This window comes from Equus quagga, chromosome 1 (assembly GCF_021613505.1).
Source record: "Equus quagga isolate Etosha38 chromosome 1, UCLA_HA_Equagga_1.0, whole genome shotgun sequence".
Lineage (NCBI taxonomy): Eukaryota > Metazoa > Chordata > Mammalia > Perissodactyla > Equidae > Equus > Equus quagga.
The window spans coordinates 87025495-87050383 of NC_060267.1; the positions used below are offsets into that span (position 1 = coordinate 87025495).

General features: G+C 40.2%; 1 protein-coding gene across 7 annotated transcripts in view; it reads right to left on the reverse strand.

Annotated features, from left to right (window-relative positions):
• The window catches only part of MAPKAP1 (MAPK associated protein 1), a 224554-nt gene that overhangs the window by 118680 nt on the left and 80985 nt on the right, over positions 1 to 24889 (reverse strand). The window lies entirely within an intron of this gene.

Sequence of the window (24889 nt, forward strand, 5' to 3'; positions counted from 1 at the left end):
TTCTTTTTTCTTTTTAACCTCAAATCTTCAAACCCAGGAGCTGGAGTAGGTATTCTTGTCCCTGCTACTTTCAAACTATTACTTCTCCTTTCTTGCAAAAATCCCTGCTCCCTTGAGACCCAAGCCATCCAACTACACCATCCTCTCCTCTTTCTTTTCTGTTTCTTTTTTTTTTTTCTTTTGAGGAAGATTAGCCCTTAGCTAACACCTGCTGCCAATCCGCCTCTTTTTGTTGAGGAAGATTGGCCCTGAGCTAATATCCATGCCCACCTTCCTCTACTTTATATGTGGGACCCCTACCACAGCATGGCTTTGCCAAGCGGTGCCATGTCTGCACCCGGGATCTGAACCGGCGAACCCTGGGCCGCCGAAGCAGAACGTGCGCACTTCCGCTGGCCCCCATTCTAACCATTTTAAAGTACACAATTATGTGGTTTCCCATATATTCACAATGTTATGCAGCTATAACCACTATCTAGTTCCATAACATTTCCACCATCCCCCAAAGAAGCCCCATACTTCTCAGTTCCCTGTTACCCCCAAGTCCTGGAAACCACTAATCTACTTTCTGTCTCTATAGATTTGCCTGTTCTGGACATTTCCTATAAATGGATTCACACAACAGGTGATCATTTATGTCTGGCTTCTTTCTCTTGGCATAATGTTTTCAAGGTTCGTCCATGTTGTGGCATGGATCAGTACTTCATTCTTGTTTATGGCTGAATAATATTCCATTGTATGGATTTTGTTTATCTGTTAATCAGTTGATGGACATTTGGGTTGCTTCCATTCTTTGGCTATTATGAATAATGCTACTGTGAACACCTACATACAAGTTTTTATGTGAGCATATGTTTTGAGTTTCTTGGGGTACACCTAGGAAAGGAAATGCTGAGTCAGAAGGTTTACTCTATGTTTAATTTTTGAGAAACTGACAAACTGTTTTCCAGAACGGCTGCATCATTTTACATTTCTACCAGCAATGTATGAAAGTTCCAGTCTCTATACATCCTTGCTAACGTTTCTTATTTTCAGTTATTTAAAAAAAGAAAAATTTATAGCCATCCTAGTGGGTATGAAGTGGTATCTCATTGTGATTTTTGATTTGTATTTCCCTAATGACTAACAATATTGAACATCTTTTCATGTGTGTTTTGGCCATTTGTATATTTTCTTTGGAGAAATGTCTATTCAAATCCTTTGCCTATTTTTAAATCAGATTGCTTGTCTTTTTATTACTGAGTTGTAAGAATTCTTTACATATTCTGGATAATAGATCTTTATCAGATGTATGATTTGCAAATATTTTCTCCCATTCTGTGGTTTGTCTTTTCATTTTCTTGATAGTGTCCTTTGAAGCACGAAAAGTTCTTAATTTTTATATAGCCCAATTTGTTTCTTCTTTTGATGCTTGTGCTTTTAGTGTCATATTTAAGAAATCACCGCCTAGTCCAAGGTTATGAAGAATTTACACCTATGTTTCCTTCCAAGAATTTTAGACGTTTAGACTTACATTTAGGTCTTTAATCTGTGTTGAATTATATTTGTATATGGTGTGAGGTAGGAGTCCAAATTCATTCTTTTGCATGTGACTATCCAGTTGTCCCAGCACCATCTGCTAAAGAGGCTGTTCTTTTTCCATTGAAGTATGTTTTTGAAATAGACACATAGAACCTATTAAGGGAGTAGGTAGACGGTATGAAGGAGAAAGAAGAATCAAGCAAGCGTGACACTTTTCTGCATATTGTGTAGACAATTTGATGTACGAATTTGGAATCCAGGGAGAAGTTTGAGATGGAGGTAAGATTTGGGTATCAGCAGGATATAGATTGTATTAGAGCTTTGAGACTGGTGAGATCACCTAGGGGAAATGTGTAGAGATAGACAAAAGAGAGCACAATTGAGAGGCCAAAGAATGCTAACAAAGAGAGACTGCAGAGCAGGAGGAATCTGCAAAGGATACTGAGAAGGACAGACGAGAGAGGATGGCGAAAAACCAAGAGCGTTTGTCATGGAAGCCAAGAGAGGGAGAGGTTGTAATGCAGGAGAAGGTGAAGAAAAGTGAAGGAGTGAAGTCCTCGTGAAGGTAAGAGCCAAAGGGACATAGAACACAAGTGGAGAGATTGATCTTTAATGAGATAATGAGATGAGTGAATTCGAGGCTTGGGGTGGAGGTAGTGGAGGGAGAGAAGGTGATTAAATCCAGGTAAGTGTGTGAATTTAATGATGGAAGGATGAGAGAGTTTCTTTCCAAAAGCTCTTATTTTCTTAATAAAGAATACTTCTCATCTGATGGCAGTACGTGAGCAAAGGACAGGAGCTGAAGCTAAGGGAGGCTCATAAGAAGTTTGAGGAGAGAAGAATGTGCAATAGTAGTCTTGGGTGGGGTGCAGTTTGGATCAGGAGATGCAGGCTTGCTCTACAGTGCTGATGTCTGTTTGAGGTTTATCATTATGAATTTAAAGTGAAATCAGTCGATACAGTTACATGATTTTTCTCTGGTAATGTTTAGCTGAGGAATACAGAGGATTGGGTTTATCCAAGATTGGTGTTCTGCCAACTGAGTCCAATGGAGGAGGAGAGTGTTAAAACTCTTTATGCGTAGAGGTAATGATGTATCATGTAATCTTGAAGGTGGTGTTGGGACATAAGGGTGACTGATAGATAATTAAAAGGTGATGCATCAGTAGATTGTAAGTTGAAGAACTGAGGGATTACTTGAACAAATAAATGAAGTGAAAGTCTATTAAAGTATATTTAGTGGATGGATGTTCTAATTTGAGATTTTGGAATTGGTGCAGATCTCTGGTGTACTCACTGCAATAAGTGATTGGAGGCAGAGTGGATGGAAAGGCATTGGGGATGATGACATGATCCAGGGATTGAGACATGGGAATTGGACGGATTCTTGCTTTAGATGAAATTGCCCAGGATGATGACAGGAGTCGGGGTGCGAAAGAAGACTATGAGCCAAGAACTCAAGCCTTCAGTGAGAGAGGAGAATGACCCGAAGATTGGTGGATAAAAGAAACAGAAAAGAGGGGCTGGCCAGGTGGCACAGTGGTTAAGTTCGCACGTTCCGCTTCGGTGGCCTCGGGTTCGCTGGTTTGGATCCCGGGTACAGACATGGCACCGCTTGGCAAAGCCACGCTGTGGTAGGCGTCCCACATATAAAAAAGTAGAGGAAGATGGGCATGGATGTTATCTCAGGGCCAGTCTTCCTCAGCAAAAAGAGGAGGATTGGCAGCAGATGTTAGCTAAGGGCTAATCTTCCTCCAAAAAAAAAAGATTAGAATGGTACATTTTATTTTTATTTTTTTAAAGGTTTAGTTTAGTTGTTTTTTTTTTTTTTCTGCTTTATCTTCCCAAACCCCCCGAACATAGTTGTATATCTTAGTTGCAGGTCCTTCTAGTTGTGGGATGTGGGATGCTGCCTCAACGTGGCCTGATGAGTGGTGCCATGTCCGCGCCCAGGATCCGAACCCTGGGCCGCAGCAGCGGAGCGCGCGAACTTAACCACTCGACCACGGAGCCAGGCCCTAGAGTGGTACATTTTATGTGAGTTTTATCTCAATGTAAAAAATTGAAAAATATATATTTCAAAACCATCCCACTTCTCTCCATCTCCACTGCCACCAAAATACCATGAGGTTTCACCTGGACTATTCTAACAGATTCCAAACTGACCTCCTGTACTCTTGCCCACTCCAATTTGTTCTTGACAACAAGCTAGATTTTTTAACTCAAATTGATCATATTTACACTTCTATGTAAATTCCTTCAATAAGTGATTTCCATGACACTTTGAATAAAATCCAAATTCTTTGCAGTGTCCAAGAAAGCACTGCATGATCTGACCCCTGGCTACCTCTCTAACTTCACTCTACTGCCACTCCCCCGTCTGCTCAGCATGCTTTCGCTACCGGCTTTCTTGCAGTGGGGGTGTGTGTGTGTGTGGCTTTCTTGCAGTGTGTATGTGTGTGAGTGTGTGTGTGTGTGTGTGTGTGTGTGTGTGTGTGTACCTAGCCTGCTTCTCCCACTTTCCAGGGCATGGTGGGTGCTATGCATTATATCTATAAGGCTCTTTCTCATGATCTTTGCATCCTCTAATGTGTGGCTTTGGGCAGGTTACTTAATCTCTCTGTTCTTCTCTTTCCTCTTATGTAAAATGATGATAATGATAGAACCTATCTATTAGAGGACTCTTTTGAGGATTATTATTGTTATTGTTATTGTTATTAAAAGCACAGCTCATATGACACCTCCTCAGAGAAACCTTCACTCATTATCCTATAGAAAGAAGCCCCTTCCACAGTTATTCTCTCACACATATCCTGTTCATTTCCTTCACAACACTTAACAAGTTGATATTATGCATTTATTTCTGTACATCTTCAGTGCATGCCTTCCTCACTAGCCTCTGAGCGTCCCTGAGGGCAGCCGTAACAATGTGTGCTTTGTTTACTGCTCTGTACACAACGGTTAGCACTGTGCCTGGTGCAGAGAAGACTCTCAAAAAATATCTGTTGAACTACAGAACGAACACATGAATGACTCCAATGCCTACCAGGACACATGGGAGGAACTCAATAAACGTTAGTTTCCTCCATCCAGCCCTCCTCCCTTCCTCTATGGGTCTGTTTCCTTGTAGGAGAGGGAGACGGAGGGACTTGAGCCAACAAGTAGTTCTATCTTTAACATTCTATAATTCTATCATTCTAAGGAGAAAAAAAAAGATCAGAACTAGGGTAAGGAAACACATAAAATCAGTTTTAAAAACATTTTCAGAGAAATTCCACTTCTCAGATAACCCAGTATCTAATATTAGATCCACTGATGTTTTTTTACTGAGCCTTGTCTCTGTTATAAAGCAAATAATTAAAAAAGTAATTCTCCTACATAATGCACACATACTGTCATGCATACACACATGTGCACACACACACCCCGATGCAAGTTTTTCAGCTTTGAAATAAAAATTCTAATGACTAGCAAAGACATCTCTAAACAGCAAGTGTTTTGACTTAGGTAGTCAAAGGGTTAAAATTAAAACATTTCTGGAGTGGGTTTATTGCCCTCTTATCACTCTCTTCTCAATGTCTTTTTCAGACCCAGGCCAGGTGCCTGTCATTGCTCTTCCTTCTTATTTCTGTTTATTCCTCTTCTTCCTTCTAAAGACTGGAGGTGAGGGACGACAGAGACCATAGGATCTCAAGACACAAAGATTCAACGAGATGACAAACGTGAATGTGCTTCACTAACTGTAAAGTGCTTTAGAAATGCAGAGCAGTATGCTAGAAAGGGCCTAAGTTTTGAAATCAGATCCATTTCTATTACTCAAGCCTACTACACGGTCACATTAGGCCAAAGACAGATGCTATAGGAGCCCCAGTAATAATACTTATTACTACAACAAGAGCTAGCATTTATTTAGAGCTAACAGTTAAGTTCACTCTGCTAAATGTTTGCCTATCTCATTTAATTCTCACAATCACTATAAGAGGTAGGGATCTATCATTACTCTCATATTACAGATGAGAAAACTAAAGCTTATAAATCATCTGCTCAGGATCCCATAACCAAGGCAGAAAAGCCAGGACCCAAACCTATGTCTGCCCGACTCCAAAGCCCCTACTCTAAACATCAGTGCCTTCCTTCCCCAAAGTTACTCTAAATGTAATCAATTCCCCCTCTCCAAGGCTTGAAAATCATCTCTCCCGCCCTCTTCTAACAAACACACCAAAGGCACTGCCTAAAGCAGTCTCCCACAAAAGGAGCTAGCTCTGAGGAGCTGCCCAGGGAGAAGTGCTGGGGGACCGAGACTCCAGAGAACCGTGACACTGTCAGCCGAGGCAGGGCAGTCACTGCTGTTTAGGAAATGAAAGCAGACAGTTACACAGTACTCCCAAGAACCCCTTTATCCTCTTTATTTCATAGTGAAACAGCAAGTGTGGGGGAAACTATGAGAATAAATATGGTAGATACTTATTAAATGAATGAAGCACTTTATCTTTTTAATCTTCCATCTTGAGGCACTGATGATGGGGAAAAGTACCTTGCACAAACCCTGAAATTATATATTTTTTAATAAGGAGACTCTTCTGAAAAAACTCAAGGTGGTGGCAGTTAGCTCTATCGAATAGTCCCTGTGTTGCAATATTTAGAGGGAATCATCTAAAACATAAAACAATCCATCAATATAATAGAAAGTAATTAACTTATTAAAAAAATAAGGTGACCAAAGGATTAAAAGTATTCATCACACATCAAGGCAAGCAATATTCCAAAGACCTAACATCTAACTATTAAAAAGCAACTAGCAATAAACAAAAATCACATCATACAGTTTCACTTCATGGCAATTTATGTTTTCCACAATACAGACTTGGAGGAATGGAGGCATCATTAGAACACAAGGAAGGGTTCAACACAGGGAGAAGGAAAACTGGGGTGGCCCCGCCTTGCTTAGTCACTCACACCTTCAACAAACACCCACTGAAACACCATGCAGGGCTCTGAAGACAGAGTTAAGTGAGACACAATGCAGACCCTCATCAAACTCAAGGTCTGCTGGTCTGTATTGTACAATGTGATAAAAGCTTTAAGATGGGAAAATACAGGCTGTCGTGAGAGCTCAGAACCAACTCGGACTAAAAGAGGTTAGCAGAGGCCTCCTAGACAAAAAAATTTACACTTCCATCCAAGAGAACAGTAACCCAAGCAAAAGATGCTTATTGTATTTAAATCCCTACTATACCAATACCTGCAAAAGAGAACAAGAGGGGCCGGCCTGGTGGCATAATGCTTGGGTTCCACGCTCAGTTTCTGTGGCCCAGGGTTCGTGGGTTTGGATCCTGGGTGTGGATCTACACACCACTTGTCGGGCCAAGCTATGGTAGTGTCCCACATCCAAAAAATAGAGGAAGAATGGCACAGATATTAGCTCAGGGACACTCTTTCTCACAAGAAAAAAAGTGAATGAGAGTTCTCGCTCAGACATGGAATTATGAGTAATTTTAATTTTCTGCTTTACATTTTTCTGCACTTTCTATGATGAGCATATATTACTTTTATAATTAGAAACAAAACAGTAAATATTATAATTATGAACAAAAAGGAGATTTAAAAGAAAAACGGTTGATTTTTAAATGTATCCTATGTTAAGGCACCCAGCAAAATTTATTAAGAACACCCTATGTGCCAGGTTCTGTGACAGGCTGCTGGAAAAAATAAGTTGAAAATATAACTTAGACACCTTCCTATGACAGGCTAAGTAATTTTTATCAAAGGAAAATAAAAGTAATAAACCCACAATGAGCTGACAAATTTGGAGTTGAACAACACTCTCCAGAATAGCCCCTAAATCAAGAAATGCCATCAATTCAGGTTTTAGAACAAAAAGAAAAATACTTCTTGTAGCAAAACTATTCCTCAACACCAATGCAATTCATGAAGCCCAACTAGACTCCAGAGTTCCTCTCACACGGCCTCATGACTTGATGGCTCTGCAAACGCAGCCAGAATCTCAAACTCAACATGCCCAAGCCCTATTTTCTTCCGTATCAGCTTGTCTCTCGTTCTAAATTCTATCTCAGTTAAGGCTTTCACCACCTACTCTGTCACTCAAGCTAGGAATCTTAACTCCTCTGTCTCAACTGCATCCAAATGCCTCTGAAAGGTCTCTCAAATTTTTCTCCTTCTCATCTTCACTGCCACTGCCCTAATTCAAGCTTCACCTCTCAGTGAGACCACTGCAGCAGCCTCCCAACTCTGTCCCTGTCTCTAAAACCTCTCCTCGCTCCAAACCTTTACCTCCTTACTGCTATCAGTGCGATTTTTCTCAAACTACTGACCATGCCCGTCACCAGCTCTGAAATATACGATGGCTCTCCACAGTGTTAGCATTCCAACTCCTTATCATGGCAGTTAACACCCTTCAAGATCTGGTCCCATGCTAAAGTATTGCTAAAGTAATAGTGAACAGCTGTTAAGGGCACAGACTTGGGGTCAGCCAGATCCAGGTTTGAATCCTGGCTCTGCCACTTCCCTAGCTGCCAGACCTTAAATATTGGGCAAGTTAACTGCACCTCTCAGAATCTTATTTCCTTACCTGGAAAAGCAAATAAAATGGACATAAAATGCCTGGCACTTAGTTACTGATCAAGAAAAACACTTCTTTTGTCCTTCAGTTCAAACGTCTCCTCTTCCAAGAAGGTGGAAGTCCAAATTAATTCCATCTTCTGTGCCCCTTAGCAATTTGATTTGCAGTCTTGTGGTTTTACTTTATTCTCTACCCACCCTCACCACCTCCTTCCTCACCTTCTCATGCAACTGTAAATTATGTAAAGGAAAAAACTGTCCTCACCCACTTTCCAGTCTCCTAGGGCCTAGAATATAGCAGGACTGTGGCGTTAGCTTACTGAATCCAAAGGACTCCTCAGACTATCTATCTAGACCCACCAGACCTACCACTTCTATCCCAAGTAAACTAACTGGACCTCTTCTACTTTGCAGGCCCTATTCTTCAGGAGCCCTCATTCTTCCCTAAAATATTCCCAGCACCTAACATACGGCCTGACATATACTAGTTATTTACACATACCGATGGAATGAATGATTAAAATTCTTTTTTTTCTGTTGTACATACTGTATTTTTTTTTTAAGGAAGATTAGCCCTGAGCTAACATCTGCCGCCAATCTTCCTCTTTTTGCTGAGGAAGACTGGCCCTGAGCTAACATCTGCGCCCATCTTCCTCTACTTTATATGTGGGACACCTACGGTGCTATGTCCCCACCAGGGATCCGAACCGGCAAACCCTGGGCCACTGAAGCAGAACGTGTGCACCTAACCGCTGCGCCACCAGGCTCGCCCCACACACTGTATTTTTAAAATTTTTATTTTATTGAGATCATATTGGCTTATCACATTCTGTAAATTTCAGGTGCACATTATTATATTTCTTTTTCTGTATAGACTGCATCATGTTCACCACCGAAAGTCTAGTTTTTGTCCATCACCTTACATATGTGTCCCTTATAGTCCTTTCATCCTCCCCTCGCCCCCTTCCCCCTCTGGTAACCACTAATCTGTTCTTATCTATGTGTTTATCTTTCACATGAGTGAAATCATATGGTATTTGTCTTTCTCTTTCTGACTTATTTCACTTAGCTCTGCTTTGGTGGCCCAGGGTTTCACCAGTTTGCATCCTTTGTACAGACCCAGAACCGCTCATCAGGCCAAGCTGAGGTGGTGTCCCACATAGCACAAGCAGAAGGACTCGCAACTAGAATATACAACTATGTACTGGGGGGCTTTGGGGAGAAGAAGAAGAAGAAGGAAAAAATCAAAAAACGAAAAGTTCATATTCTCTGCCCATTTTCTGATCGGGTTGTTCACTTTTTTGTTGTTGAGTTATATGAATTCTTTATATATTCTGGAAATTAACCCCTTGTCGGATATACGATTTGCAAATATTTTCTCCCAGTTGGTGAGTTGTCTTTCATTTTGCTGATGGCTTCCTTTACTGTGCAGAAGCTTGTTAATCTGATGTAGTCCCATTTGTTTATTTTCTCTTTTGTTTCTCTTGCATGAGTAGACATGATATTTGAAAAGATATTGCTAAGAGTGATGTCAAAGAGTGCACTGCCTACATTTTTTGGTAAAAGTTTTATGGTTTCAGGTCTTACATTCAAATCTTTAATCCACTTTGAGTTAACTTTTGTGTATGGTGTAAGATAATGGTCTACTTTCATTCTTTTGCATGTGGCTGTCCAGTCTTCCCAACACTATTTATTGAAGAGACTCTCCTTTCTTCATTGTATGTTCTTGGCTCCTTTGCCAAAGATTAGATGCCCAGAGATGTATGGTTTTATTTCTGGGCCCTCAATTCTGTTCCATTGATCCATGTGTCTGTTTTTCTGCCCATACCATGCTGTTTTGATTACTATAGCTTTGTAGTGATTAATATTCTTTTAACACATGATTTCAAACACTTGCATTATATGACAGCATACAAAGGTACTGTCAACCTATTCCCCCGTCCTTAAATAAGGACATTGTTTCTGATATTTCACTATTATAAATATATTCTTATAAACATTCTCTTACATAAATGTTTGTGAACATACTCCTAGGAGTAGCTTATTAGGTCAAAGGATATGAATGCTTCATGGCTTTTGATATATACTGCAAAAGCTCTCTCCTTAGAAAAGTGCCTTTATGCCAATCATGAAATACCAACATTATGAACCACAGGTCATCTAATTAATACTTGGCTCATAAAATGTAAAAAATTCAAAATGTAAAATAACTTCTAATATATAGAATATGAATATAGATGGAATTGAAATATACAGAACTTGAACATGATGATAAGTTAAAATATTACATCTATATCAGATTTTTCCTATCTGACCCCATTAATTAGAATAATATACAATTTGCTGCTTATAATAGAATTAATTTTAAAATTATGCACCCAAGTTTCCAAAATAGGGGAAGCGAAAGAAGAACAGATAGTATTCAGTTCAAAATAATCTTGAATTAAGAAACATTCTTATCAAGTGAGTTAGCTGAATTAAGTCTTTAGGACAGAAGGTTCATTTAGCACAGCTACTTCACATCAAGGTTTGTCAATAATAAATTGAATATCACATCTCAAAACTTTGCTAAGTGTTCAATTTCTCTGTCAAGGGAAAGAAGCAGAAAAAGAATACACAGCTTGGCTTTTGCAATTAAAGAGACAAAAAGCAGGCAACATTATTCCATTACTCACAACTACACAAGCAGATCATTATATGTAATTTTAATGCAGAAATAAATACATCAGTGTATCCAGACAAGGTAATGATGCAAATTGATAAAAGGGTTATTTGTAGCCTTCAAAAGTAAAAACTCTCTTAAAGGAATGGCTGCAGTTTCGTTCCACCAGTGTCTTCCTCCCCAACTCCCCCTAACAAGGACCAAAGGATGCTATGTTCTACCAATGGTCTACTCGTTAATAATATGGCATCCAGACTTGGTACTGGGGTCTCAAATTATCACTATTCTGATGATGATTAAGGGACTTCATTTGATCAGAGTAATGATTTTGAACAAAATCTGGCCTAATTCTGGCCTAAGCCAGGTTTAATTGGCTAGGAGAAATAAAGAAGGTCTTCATGGAGAGGAAAAAATAAACCCAAAACACCAGACTTTTTGCTCTCAATAAAATGCTGGCTTTATCAGCTCAAAGAACTCACTTTTTTACATTCAAAATGGTAGCACTGAACTTATGAATAGATTTTGTATAAAATTCTATGACAAATCCATTCAGAGCGAGGGGCTTGGCTTTGTAGTGCTATCTTAACCCTCAATAAATCTGGACCGCTTAAAGGCTATTAAATTAACATTTCCCTGATCTGGCACCTGTAGTCAAGTTAATTTGTCAAAAACATTTCTACAGTTTGTCACTGGACACCGTATTTTCTGACAAGTTAAGTTTAAAACAAAATTGACAAAATCTCATTAATTTCCTCTGAATCACCAACCTTGGTTCCATTAAGCTTTTATTATTAAGAACGTCAACTGTCACTCTTTTTTTAACAAGGTCAAGCTCTGATCTGGGTACCTCCAGAATCCTTATTATATTAAGAGGAGCTAGCGAGGCAGCGCAGTGTTCTGGTTGAAAAAGCATTAAGCTGTGGAGTCAGAGAGACCCGGGTTCAATTCTCAGCAATGCCACTTACTGTCTGTCCTTGGACAATTTTATTTAACCTTTCCGAGTCACCATTTCCACACAGAAATAGTGGATTATGAAAGTAAGTTGCTATGGAGTTGTTGAAAGGATTGCACGAAGCTATGCATGTAAGTAATGATCACTGCGCCTAGTCCACAGTAAATGCTCCAGTGTTGGCTGTTTACTAGGTTTCCTTTTCCCCTCCTACTTTTACATTCAGAGACTGAAAAAAACCCACAAAACTTTATTGCCATTCACAGACTTTTAAAACTTCAAGGAATTTTAAAGGTCATCCCCTTTAAAATATTTTCACAAATGGCTGTCCTACAACCTCCCCTGAGCACCTTGATGAGGTCCCTGCCACCTCCTGAAGCAGATCCCTTTACTTTTGACTTTAGGCAAACGGTTTTGATGGCTAAAATGTGTTTCTTTCCATTGAGCTACTCTCTCTGCCAATTCTGCCCACTGATCTTAGCTCTAGCCCTCAGGAAATTGGAACAAATCCACCTCCACTTCCACAGACACTCCTTCATATATCTGAGAACCTCAAACAAAATAACTCAGTTACCAAGCACGGGGGAATGAGCCAGACAATAATCCTTTCAAGCACAACACAGCATAGAAAAAATGTCACTTCCCTTAGTTTTTTCAGGCTACTCGTTTTTGTAATTTTTCTTTCTACAATGTCTATGATAAACGCACACCTACAGTCTTGGACCCAAAACAGGAAAGGCAGTTGTTGCTGTCAGGAAAGGTTTTCTCTATTTAAAATAAATTCTCCATATTTCGAGGTACTGACAGTCTTCTTCCACTTTTGAAAAAAATAAAAGGCCTAGGGCTATTGGCTTAAACAATCCAATTGTTATCAAATCAAGTTTTGAGTAATAGCTTTGAATAATTCTTTTGTTTCAAAATATCAACTGAAAAACCAGCAATCATTCATGTTCAAACACAAGTAAGAAATTTTACCAAATGGAGGTTGGAGAGGGGGAGTGAGGGGAAAAAATGAAAGTCTACCCATACTGTATCAGGACTAACCACCACTTTCTTGAAGTCTTAAATTTAGAAAGCAGTTCCTGACACTATCAGTTTTCACCATCATGGGTTCTATTTGCTAGGTACCTCCGGAGTCTACAGAACCGGTGTGGAGCCTGGTCCTGCCAACCTTGAGCTGTGCAACCTTGCGTAAGCCCATAACCTCTCTGTAAGTCAATTTCCTCAACCATACAACAGAAGTTAGACCACCTACCTCTAAAGAATGGCAGGGTGGATAAAGTAAAAAGAAAGCATGTTAAAATGCTCCACGAACTGCAAACTGTTACACCAATGTCAGTCATTCCTTACGACTGCTACTTAAGCTGTTGCTCAGACCAGGCAGACAAAATGTCCCTTCAAACAAACACGAAGCTGAGAAGTGGAGGCAACAGGGAAAGGCGTCCAGCTCGATCATTAAGAGAAGAGCTACAGCATTCTCTTCCCACCCAGCCTCAGGATGGTCACAGTGTGTACCAGGAGGTGCTCTCACACAAACAGATCCAGCCAGCTTAAAGTGTAATGGAACGCAAAGTGGTCATTTTGAATTTTCATAGCCATTGTGGGATTCTTTAGACCATTAATGTTACACCGCACTTTGCATTTAATTTTACAAACAATGGCCTCTATAATGATGATACTATCAGGGAAAGGTAATTTGCATGAACTAAGCCCCATCACCTAGGGTAAGTATAGGGACTTCTTCATTATTAAATCATTTATACAATAAAATCAATATGCTTTAAAAGTAAAAATAGGTTTTTTAAAACCATAAAGAAGAGTTACATGTTTTAAACTCTATCAATTATCATAATATAATGAGTCTTTTTAAGATTTAATACCAACTTTTAAAATTAAAACTCAATGGAGAATGTATACTTGGTTCCATTACTAGATGATATATCTCTAGAAAAGGTTACAGTACAGCCATTATCATCCTCCTAAATTATATGGAAAATTTGGTACAACCCTCCAACTACCCCAAGGACAATTTAATTCAAGAGATAGTAAAGTATTATGAGAATACAAAATTGGATACATTTTGAAAGAAACAATTCAGGTACATATATCATATTCATTTCTTGCAGGGTTTCAGTTGATTAAATATTACAAATTTTTAAAGTGTCAATATACACCATAAAAATTATATTGTGTCCTTCATTTTGAAGAGTTTTTTAAAAACCCACAAATTTCTATACAGTAGTAGGTTCATGACTCGGTGTTTTATCACTTTAAGATTCAATGTTTCTTAATGATATAATTCAAAAATTTTACTGAATCATTATTTAGTAAGTCATAAAAACCTCTTAAAATTAATCTTTCATGCACATCTAGCTTATCCAAAGTTAGAATTTAATTAGATGGCCTTGGCATAAATGAGTTTACTACTTTATTTGCTCAATCAGCGTATGTCTCTTCAGTAATTATAATTAATTCAAGTCCCTCACGCACCTCCTAGCAAACAATATAAAAACATCAGACAAAATGGAAATAAACAGCTTTACATTTCTCCAATTACGACATTCACTTTCATCCTCAAAATGCACATGTGAAATACCCAGGATAGGTGTTACTCTGTATAGGAAGCGGCCACACAAAGAACCTACACCTCTGGTAACAGAGAAAGATGCTTGTCTGCAGCAGAAAATACATTGTTGTTATACATTATGAAACGGATACAATTGCAAAGAGCCAATTGAGCAAGTTTGCCTTCAACAGTTTGCAAATGCATGTTGACATAGAAATAGCAGCAAGAAAGAAAAGAGCTGAATTATAGAAATAGCAAGAAAGAAAAGAGCTGAATTATTATTTATCTAGAATAACACTTCCTGTTGGGAAGAATCACTTCTAACTATACACAAAATTTACAATTGAGAAGAGTCCAAAAAGTCTGACCATCAGCCCTTTATCCCATATGTCTCTCAGATACAATGAAACGAAAAGTAGTCAGTGGCAGGGGCCAGCCCCATGGCCCAGTGGTTGAATTCACGTCTCTGCTTTGGTGGCCTAGGGTTTCGGATTGGAGTGGACCTAGCACCGCTCATCAAGCCATGCTGGGGCAGCGTCCCGCATAGCAGAGCCAGAAGGACCTACAACTAGAATATACAACTATGTACTGGGGAGCTTTGGGGAGAAGAAGGAAAAAAAAGAAACAAGATTGGCAACAGATGCTAGCTCAGGTGCCAATCTTTTAAAAAAAACAAAAAAGTCAGTGGCAGAAAACTTTATTTTTAAAACTGAGGGAGAGACCAGCCCCATGGCCGAGTGGTTAAATTTGCACACTCCACTTTGGCAGCCCAGGGTTTGCCAGTCTGGATCTTGGGTGTGCACCTACACACCGCTCATCAAGCCATGCTGTGGTGGCATCCCACACAGAAGAACTAGAATGACTTACATCTACGATATACAACTACGTACTGGGACTGTGGGAAGGGGGAAAAAAGGAGGAAGACTGGCAGCAGATGTTAGCTCAGGGCCAATCTTCCTCACCAAAAAGCATACCTTTAAAACAAAACAAAACAAAACTGAGGGGACAAAATGATCTACTGAAGAAAACTGCCAGTACTGACTACTTTAAAAAATAAAAAGCTTTCTGCAAGTCACACTGCTTAATTAAGTAATCAGCATCGCAATACAAAGGAAAGCCAGCCAACTACAGTGCTGAGAGCATTGGTAGGAGGCGGGACTACGCACAAAGAGCACATCCTCTCTACACAGCCCTTTGTGCTTGCACCACAGTCCTCTCTGCAAGTGGCAGGTTGCTAATTATTGGACACCTACCAGGGTCCAAGTACTTTTTTTTTCCCCCAAAGATTTCATTTTTCTTTTTTCTTCCCAAAGCCCCCGGGGTACATAGCTGTGTATTTTTTGTTGTGGGTCCTTCTGGTTGTGGCATGTGGGACGCCGCCTCAGAGTGGCTTGATGAGTGCTGCCATGTCCTCGGCCCAGGATCCAAACCAGCGAAATCCTGGGCCACTGCAGCGGAGCACGCGAACTTAACCACTCGGCCACAGGGGCGGCCCCAGGGTCCAAGTATCTTTCATACATTATCTCATTGAATATGCTCTCTTTTAAAGCTGAGGAATGGAGAGATTCATTGAGTAGGCTGCTCCAAATCCCTCAACTAGGGGGATCATGATTCCAATCCAGGTCTGTTCAACTCTAAAACCCTGCCCTTTCAGTGAATCCCAGTCCTGAGGAACTCTTGGATAGGTCTGAGTATCTAGGAAAGGTCACAAAAGTGGTTCATGTTGCAGCCACTGTTTCAGAACTGGGAGGCCTGGATGGTGGGTCAGAAAGATCCCTCTGGCAAGACCCACAGGGAAGGTCTGAGCCGCCCTCTCCTGCAGCCTCGCCCATCACATGCACCTGCAGCTCTGCAGAGACCGCTGCTGCTGGAGAGGGACACTGGGACACTTCCCAGGAGCAGTTCCCTCATGTGTACAGGCAGAAGGCAGAAACTGTTTCAGACTTCCTTGCTTTTGGGCTCACAGAAGGGGCTCGATAAATCCTCGCTGATTATGCTTCAGAGGTAAACACACAAGAGAACACCAGCTCCTTGAAGAGGAGGCAGAACTCTGCTTCAGTTTTCACAAAGCGGTGGTCAAGTACCAACTCACAGGCTGCAGAGAATTTTTACTCTTGGATTAAGAGCCTCATCAGTAATTGTGAGGTCTATCTGTTACTAAATGTGGCTACCCAGGTGGCAGGACCCAAATGTGCTTTGATAATGACAAAAGAGGAAAATAACAATTTGGTCCTCCGAGAGACAGGCAAGCAACACATGACATCAACACGGCATCAAGCTCCAGCACAAGCAAAAGGTTTGATGAGACAAAGGCCCATCTCAGGTTGCAATTCTCTGCGGAAAGGGCAGCACCAGACCTGCTCGCCCGCAGAAAGTGACAAGCCACTCAGGTAACCAGGGTTTCCCAGGTTTCTCCTCAGCCCCCTGGCATTATTTCCCTCCTGTTCCTCCTGAGTCTTAGTCAGTCTAATCTCCTCTGAGGTCCTAACTAAACCAGACACAGGGAGAGTCGGGATTTTATCTTATTAAAATAGATATGGCTAATTTGTCTTTTCAAATTCATTTTAAATTAAATTGGATTTCCTCGGAAGGCTGCTAGGTCAGTTCCCCTGCTGCGAATGCAGGACAAAGGTTAATTGCACGCCCTTCACCAGCTCTCCTGCTCTCCTGGGCAGACTCTGATAACCTGCCCTCGAGAGGTGGGAAGGCTTTGGTTTATTGGGCGATAATGCTGCCATTAGAACCATTTACCATTATGCCAAGAAACATTTTATTTTTTTTAAAACTAAATAAGAACATATGATAGCATAATAAGAATGAAATGCAAAGACGTTACCAAGTGATGGTTAGTTCTTCTAAAACACAAAATCCAAAGAATAAGACCTAACATATTTTCTTCCCTAAAAGGCCCCAGAGGTGAAAGTACACACTCTCCTGAACAAACTGCTTTCTGGTTCCAGTGTAAAATTCCATTAACATCTTCACTTAATTTATCTCATTTAAACTGTCTACGTTCATGAAAATTTAACCCAGTAATTCCCTGTTATACAAAGCATAACAAAGTATGAATATTTAAATACAATGTAAATAAAACACTTTATCAATTATATTTTTGTATTCTAAATTAGTGACTTCACTTAGCATGTCTGCCTTGCACAGCACCACACTATTTTTCAATTAAAGGTCCAGATGTTTCAAAGGCTCCAGTAGGCAACGGCAGTTATGAGAAATGCTTTATCTGCATTGTAATCATCACCACCACATCAGCTCCAGGCTGCATTAACATACTCATGTTTTATTCCAGCTCCCCTTCTAACAGAGCAGGTAATTACACAACACAGCAGAGAAACACAATCCTAAGAGCTGGACAGTTTCCTAACAAGCATCCACCTGAGCAACACATTTTCACACATGACCTTAAAATTTGGGAGGAACTGCTTATTAGGAACTTTGACCATTCAGAATAATTTTTTTTAATAAAAAGAGCGAATCACAGACACACCAAATTTAGCTTCAAATGCTATTAAAATGCAAGATGGCCCGCAAATACACACATTTATGTATACTGAAAATCAACTAGAAGTTTGTATGTGTAAAACCACGATCATTTATTCCAATCTAAGTCATTTCTTCTCATTCTTGACACCAGCGTCATCTCTTGAACAAATTAATTCTATCTTTATACTTACTACTCAAAAAATGACAATTCACCTGAGCTGAGACTGAGCAAGTATACCAATTATCCCTCTGCCCATTTGATAAAAAATAACAAAAGCAGAACAAAATGCAATTCTGACAGCTGCAACAAAAACACTATTGCATTTATTACTGAGTTAAGTAAATGACTCCCTTTCCCCAAAATGGAAAAGAATAACCTATAAGATTTACTGCTATGCTTAGTAAACATAGTATAATTTAATGGGAAAATATAGTTCTTCATTGTTAAGAGAAACTGTAACAAAATTAACTTTAATTGTAATTTTTAAAATTATTCTACAAACACGTTATATTTGAAATATTCCAAGAGGAGATGTCCTAATGAAGATGCTATCCAAAAGATAAATGCCTTTACAAATATTAAAACCTCAGACAGGTCAAATCCTGGCAGGTTACACTTCAGCATCTGAAAGCAGACAGCTTCCGTTCCTTCCTGAAGGAACCTTAGGTGGAACATTTTTAATACATCACCATGTCACTTTTTAATGTGCCCCAATCTATTAACCACATGGCAAACTAACAGGGATTTTTAAAATATGGGTTTTATGGTTTTCTGCTAGTGATTAATTAAATAAATAGCCACCGTTTCACAAATCATCCCTCTAATTAGTCTAAAACAGACACTTTGCATTCACTAGTATTACCGCCATCTGAAGCTCACAGAAGGACAGGAGTGGTGCGGCATGGTCGCATCTCTGCCCTTTGGAGCTCACTGTGCAGGCTCCACGGCTGGCATCCCACCCTGCCACCCAGAGGCAGAGGGGCCATCTTCGCAGGTGCTGCAGTCAGCTGGAATTTGATTCCAGCTGCTCAGAAAAGATGTGCACCTTAATTATTCTCTCTCACCCTAAAGGAAACAATGGAACAACAAAGGAATAAAGTGTAGCCTCCAGCTGCAAACAGAAGAGTCCATGGAGTGAATGAGAAAGTTGGTTCTGGTTATCTAGTTTATTAGGAATAAGTAGGGTACTAGGTCAAGCGGGCTTTCCTTAGAACTCAAAACATGTTATGTCAACATCTTGACCTCGGATATTAAGCAATTACTTCCAAATTCTATTATTTAAAAGACTCCATTCAAAGTCTGAGAAGGTCACTCTTTTTGAAACTGATAGGAATTCAATCTAACTTGTTTTAGTAGCATATTCTAAAAGATAATTCCTCTGAAAGCAATTTAAACTTAGAGATAATTTTTAGAGCCAGAGAAAAAAAAAAAAACCAAATGGGAATATCTCAAGAATCCAATTTCCTTCAGGAAATACATTAAGTAGTTTCCGAACCATGGTATTTAAGCTTCATTAGGTATGTTTAAAGGAAGGAAGGAAGGAAGAGGGGAGGAAGGAAGGGAGGGAGGGAGGGAGGGAGGAGAGAAGGGAGGAAGAGGGAGGAAGGGAGAGAGAGGGAGGGAGGCAAGGAAGAAGGAAAAGAAAAGAAAGGGGGAAAGGGAAATGGAATGGAAAAGGAAAGAGTGAAACATTCAGTAAGGATACACACTGAAGTATCTACAGATTATTCTGTAGAAAAGGCTACCCTGGTTTCCCTTCTATGAGAACCTTTCTAAGAATGGGAGGAGGAAATGGGATGTAGCAGAAAAGACCTGGACCCTGAAAGATAGAATAAAGGGTCTTGTGCTCTTAGCTAAATCATATAATCCCATTTAGCCTGAGTTTCCTTCCATCCTGTAAAGGATTTTAGCCCCTACTCACTATAATTATAGGGACACAGATACTGTGGAACAGATCATCAATAAGTGGTGGAGATGATGATGGCCATGAGGATATGGGTTGAAGGCAGAGCCTAGGTTACTTATTTTCACTCTACAGTGCCTTTTTGAAAGACCCAAGGTGACTGTAGCCAACAGTGCAGATGCTGTGTTCCAAATATGAAAAAGAGGGACAAAAGCACCAAATGGTCCTGAACACGGAACTACCACATTGCGCTCACTGCACTGAAGAAAATCCAAATCATCAGTGACTAAGAAGAAATCATGTAGTTTCTCTAACTTTCATCCTTTCTGGGCACAGAGATAGGGGAGGGGTGTTTCTTTTTTTTTTTTTTTCCTCTTCTTCTCCCCAAACCCCCAAGTACATAGTTGTATATTCCAGTTGTAGGTCCTTCTGGTTGTGCTATGTGGGACACCACCTCAGCATGGCTTGATGAGCAGTGCTGGGTCTGCACCAAGGATGCAAACTGGTGAAACCCTGGGCCACCAAAGCAGAGAGTGCGAACTCAACCACTCAGCCATGGGGCCAGCCCCAGGAGGGGTGTTTCTGAGACTGTTCATGTGGTAGAAATTGGAAAGAAAATACATGAGCTTTGGATTCAACAGACCTGGGTTTGATTCTGGCTTTACTACTTACTAGTTGTGTAAACTCAGGCATGTCTGTTCATCTCTCTAAGCCTCAGCTTCCCAATCTCAAAATGGGGAGAATAATATATCCTTTATAAGGAAGCTGGGAAGAAGGAATCAAATAGTGCAGTAGGCACTCTGGCATATATTAGACACTCAGATAGTTTCTATTACATTAAGTAGAATCACATGAAAGTGCTGATATTCAATTGCTTACGAGCCACAAAAATTGCAATTCTGTATGGTTTCACCTAAAATTATAGTGACTGAGACAATAAGTAGCACAAACTAGAAAAAGAACCAAAAATTCTCAAAAATGGCATGAATTATACTCCTATCAAAATAGGAAGACAACTATGGGACTTCATCAGACTAAAGAGCTTCTGAAAGGCAAAAGAAACAAGGATCGAAACAAAAAGACAACCCACCAACTGGGAGAAAATATGTGCAAAACATATATCCGAGAAGGGGTTAATCTCTATATTATATAACTAACTCACACAACTGAACAACAAAAAGACAAACAGCCCGATCAGGAAACGGGCAGAGGAGATGAACACACGTTTTTCCAGAGAAGATATATGCATGGCCAATAAGCACATGAAAAGATGCTCAACATCACTAATCATCAGGGAAATGCAAATCAAAACCACACTAAGAGACTACCTTACACCCGGTAAAATGGCTATACTCACTAAGACTAAAAATAATGTTGGAGAGGGTGTGGCGAAAAGGGAACCCTCATACACTGCTGGTGGGAATGCAAACTCATGCAGCCACTACGGAAAGCAGTATGGAGATTCCTCAAAAAACTAAAAATAGAAATACCATATGACCCAGCTATCCTACTACTGGGTATCTATCCAAACAACTTGAAATCAGCAATCCAAAGTGACCTGTGTACCCCTATGTTCACTGCAGCACTATTCGCAAGAGCCAAGACGCAGAATCAATCCAAGTGCCCATCGACTGATGAATTGATAAAGAAGACGTGGAATATATATACAATGGAATACTAGTTAGCCATAAAAACGTCGAAATCATCCCACTTGCATCATGGATGGACCTTAAGGGTGTTGTTAAGTGAAATAAGCCAGACTGAGAAAGACAAACACCACATGACTTCACTCATATGTGGTAGATAAACACACAAAGAGAACAGTTCAGTGGTTACCAGGATAAGGGGGTGGGGGATGACCAGAGGGGGTAAAGGGGAGCACTTATATGGGGACGGACAAGAAATAATGTACAACTGAAACTTTACAATGATGTAAACTATTATGAACTAATAAAAAAATTAAAAACCTTTCTCGATTTAAAAAGTAATACATACTTGTAGAAATGTGGAAACTGGGGCACAGCACAAAGAAGAAAATAAAAATCAACTATAACCATTATTTAAAAAAAAAAAAAGAAGGAAGACAACCAAGATAGAAAAGGTGTTTTCTAAGACTGGCTCATGATTCCAACAATATAGTGGCTAATATTTATTAAACAATTACTATAGGTCAAATACTATCCCATACATTTGATATCCATAATATGAGCTTATGTAATCCCCAAGCAACTCCATGCGATAGATTCAACTATTCTCCCCACTTTACAGATGAAATGGAAGCTTGGAGAAATGAAGTAACTTGCCCAAGGTCACAGAGATGGTAGAGCCAGGATGCCAACCTGGAGCTGTCGAACTCCAGAGCCTGACTTCTTACTCATCACTGAAAATTGCCGCCCCACACTGCACAGCTGCTTGTTTTGTTTCTAATAAGCAAAGCAAAAGGTTTATTAACAATAGGTGGGCAAAGGACTGGAATAGACATTTCTCAAAAAAAAGACACACAAATGCCCAAAAAGCATATGAAAAGATGCTCAATATCACTAATCAGTAGGGAAATGCAAATCAAAACTACAGAGACATCACCTCACACCCATTATGATGCTACTATCAAAAAAACAGAAAACACAAAGTGTTGGTGAGGATGTGGAAAAACTGAAAACCTTGTGCACTGTTGGTGGAAATGTAAAATGGTGCAGCTGCTGTGGAGAACAGTATGGGGGTTCCTCAAAAAACTAAAAACAGAATGATCAAATGATCCAGCAGTTCCTCTTCTAGGCATACCCGAAAGGACTGAAAGCAGAGTCCTGAAGAGATATTTGCACACCCACGTTCACAGCAGCATCATTCACAGTAGCTAAAACACGGAAGCAACCCAAGTGTCCACTGACAGATGAATAGATAAGCAAAATGTGGTATATACATAAAATGGAATGTTACCGCCCTTTAAAAACGAAGGAAATTCTAAAATATGCTACAACATAGATGAACCTCAAGGATATTACACCAAGTAAAACAAGCTAGTCACAAAAAGACAGATACTCTATGATTCCCCTTATATGAGATACTTAGAGTAGTCAAAAATCCAAGAGACAGAAAGTAGAATGGTGGTTGCCAGGGGCTGGGGGTAGGGACGGGGAATGAGGAGTTAGTGTTTAATAGGCACAGAGTTTCACTTTTACAGGATGAAAAGAGTTATGGAGACAGATGGTGGTGATGGTTATATAACATTATGAATGTTTTTAATACCACTGATTAAAAATGGTTAAGACAGGGGGCCGGCCCAGTGGTGCCGCGGTCAAGTTTGCACATTCTGCTTCGCGGTCTGGGGTTCACCAGTTCGGATCCCAGGTGCAGACAGGGCACTGTGTGGTGAGCCATGCTGTGGTAGGCGTCCCACATATAGGGTAGAGGAAGATGGGCACGGATGTTAGCTCACGGCCAGTCTTCCCCAGAAAAAAGAGGAGGATTGGCAGATATTAGCTGAGGGCTAATCTTCCTTGGGGGGAAAAAAAAAAAAAGGTTAAGACAATAAAAAAAGAAAGAAAGAAAGAAAAAACTGTATGGGAACAAGAAGCAATAATTCACACATCACCTTCTGAGCCTTCCAAAGGACGAACATGCCAGCAGGCAAGCAAGCACCACTAGTGAGAGCACATGACGCCAGCTCCTACAGAGACTGGGATGACGATGCATTCTCCAGACTCACTGCAGCCATGGCATTCTAGGCACTGATCTCCCTACTACCCTCAGAGTGTTATTTAGAAAAGAAAAAAAAGTCAGATTTGCTTCGAAGTTTCCAGGAAAAATCCTAAAGTTTTAATCAAATAGCTGTTGTGTTCTCATTATGGTATAGTCAAGGCTTTTCGCTATGTAACAAAAGCAGCAAAGCTTTTTATTTATTTGCTCATTTATCTATTGATGTTTACATCTCTCACTTCCTGAATCCTCTGATGTAAACAGTGAACAAGTCATCACAGAAAAGGAAATGGCACTGACAGTAGAGGCTATGAATCCACTCCCTTTAAAAAAAGAATTCAAGTGAAGGAAACCCCCGAACGCCACGCTTCCAAAGCCAGGATTCCGGAAGCAATCACACTTGCATTTAAGGCTTCTTGCAGCCACCACCACAATCCACCAAAGATAAAGAAGACGTTTGTGCTAAGTTGGGAAAGCAGAGACATCAGCATTTCCGGCTTCAGACCATTATTTCTGCTCTCCAGACAGCACCTGATAAAGTATCTAGAGTGTTGTCTTCTGTGCAGCCACTGCTCTTCCGAAGTCTGTGTTCAGGGGTTTCCCTGGGGTTTCCTTTCCGAGAATTGCAGCAGAGACTCTGAGAAGAGCCCAAACGAGCTGCCTCAACCTTCCCATAAACTGATATTTCCATAGAGGATTAAGACAAACGTCTCAAACAAGCCAATTTCCTTTACTAAAAACCAAAGTGACAATAGCAGTACCAAGAGAAATATACAAAGACAATGAATAAGACACATTTTTCTTGTCTCTGGGCATGTAAAAATACAGAGCAAAGGGTTAGATGGAGGTGGGCTACACTATTCTCTCTTATTTCTGAAGCTCTGCAGTGGAACCTAATGAAAAAATTATACGAGAATTAGACTGAGTCATATCAAAGGAAAGAGGAAAAAAGTCTAAACACTTCATACTATCTGATATATGCTGATACTGCATGGTACATATTTCTGTATTCTTGTTGACTATAAATTTTCCTATTTAGAAGAATGCAACTATGTCTCTTCTCTAATAAAGTACTTCCAGAACTCTGGGGATGCCAGATGGTTACTCGTTGAACTGGTGAGAAGGAAAACCCCTAACTACCCTTGAGGTCCCTATAGAAGCTTTCTAAGCCTCTAGGACCCTAGGCAGCTCCCTTGGGCCACAGGAAGGGAGAGCTCTCTTTGACCCAAAAGTGGGTAGGGATGTGTATGCTCCTAAACTAACTGAACAGAACAGGAAAGAAAAAGCCAGAGTGGAGAATAACCTTCAGAAGTCCTGCTCTTGGAAAGCTGAGGGGAGCCAGAGGGCCTCCTCGGCTGTGGTCACCTGCCAAGCTTCACACTGTTTTCCTCCTCATCTTCTGACCCTGTAGTGCCTGTCTTGTTTTCCCTTTATAGTAGTGCCTCCCACATTCCCATATTCAATTTTATGCTATTACATGTATAACGTGAGATCTTTCACATTTAACACTCTGT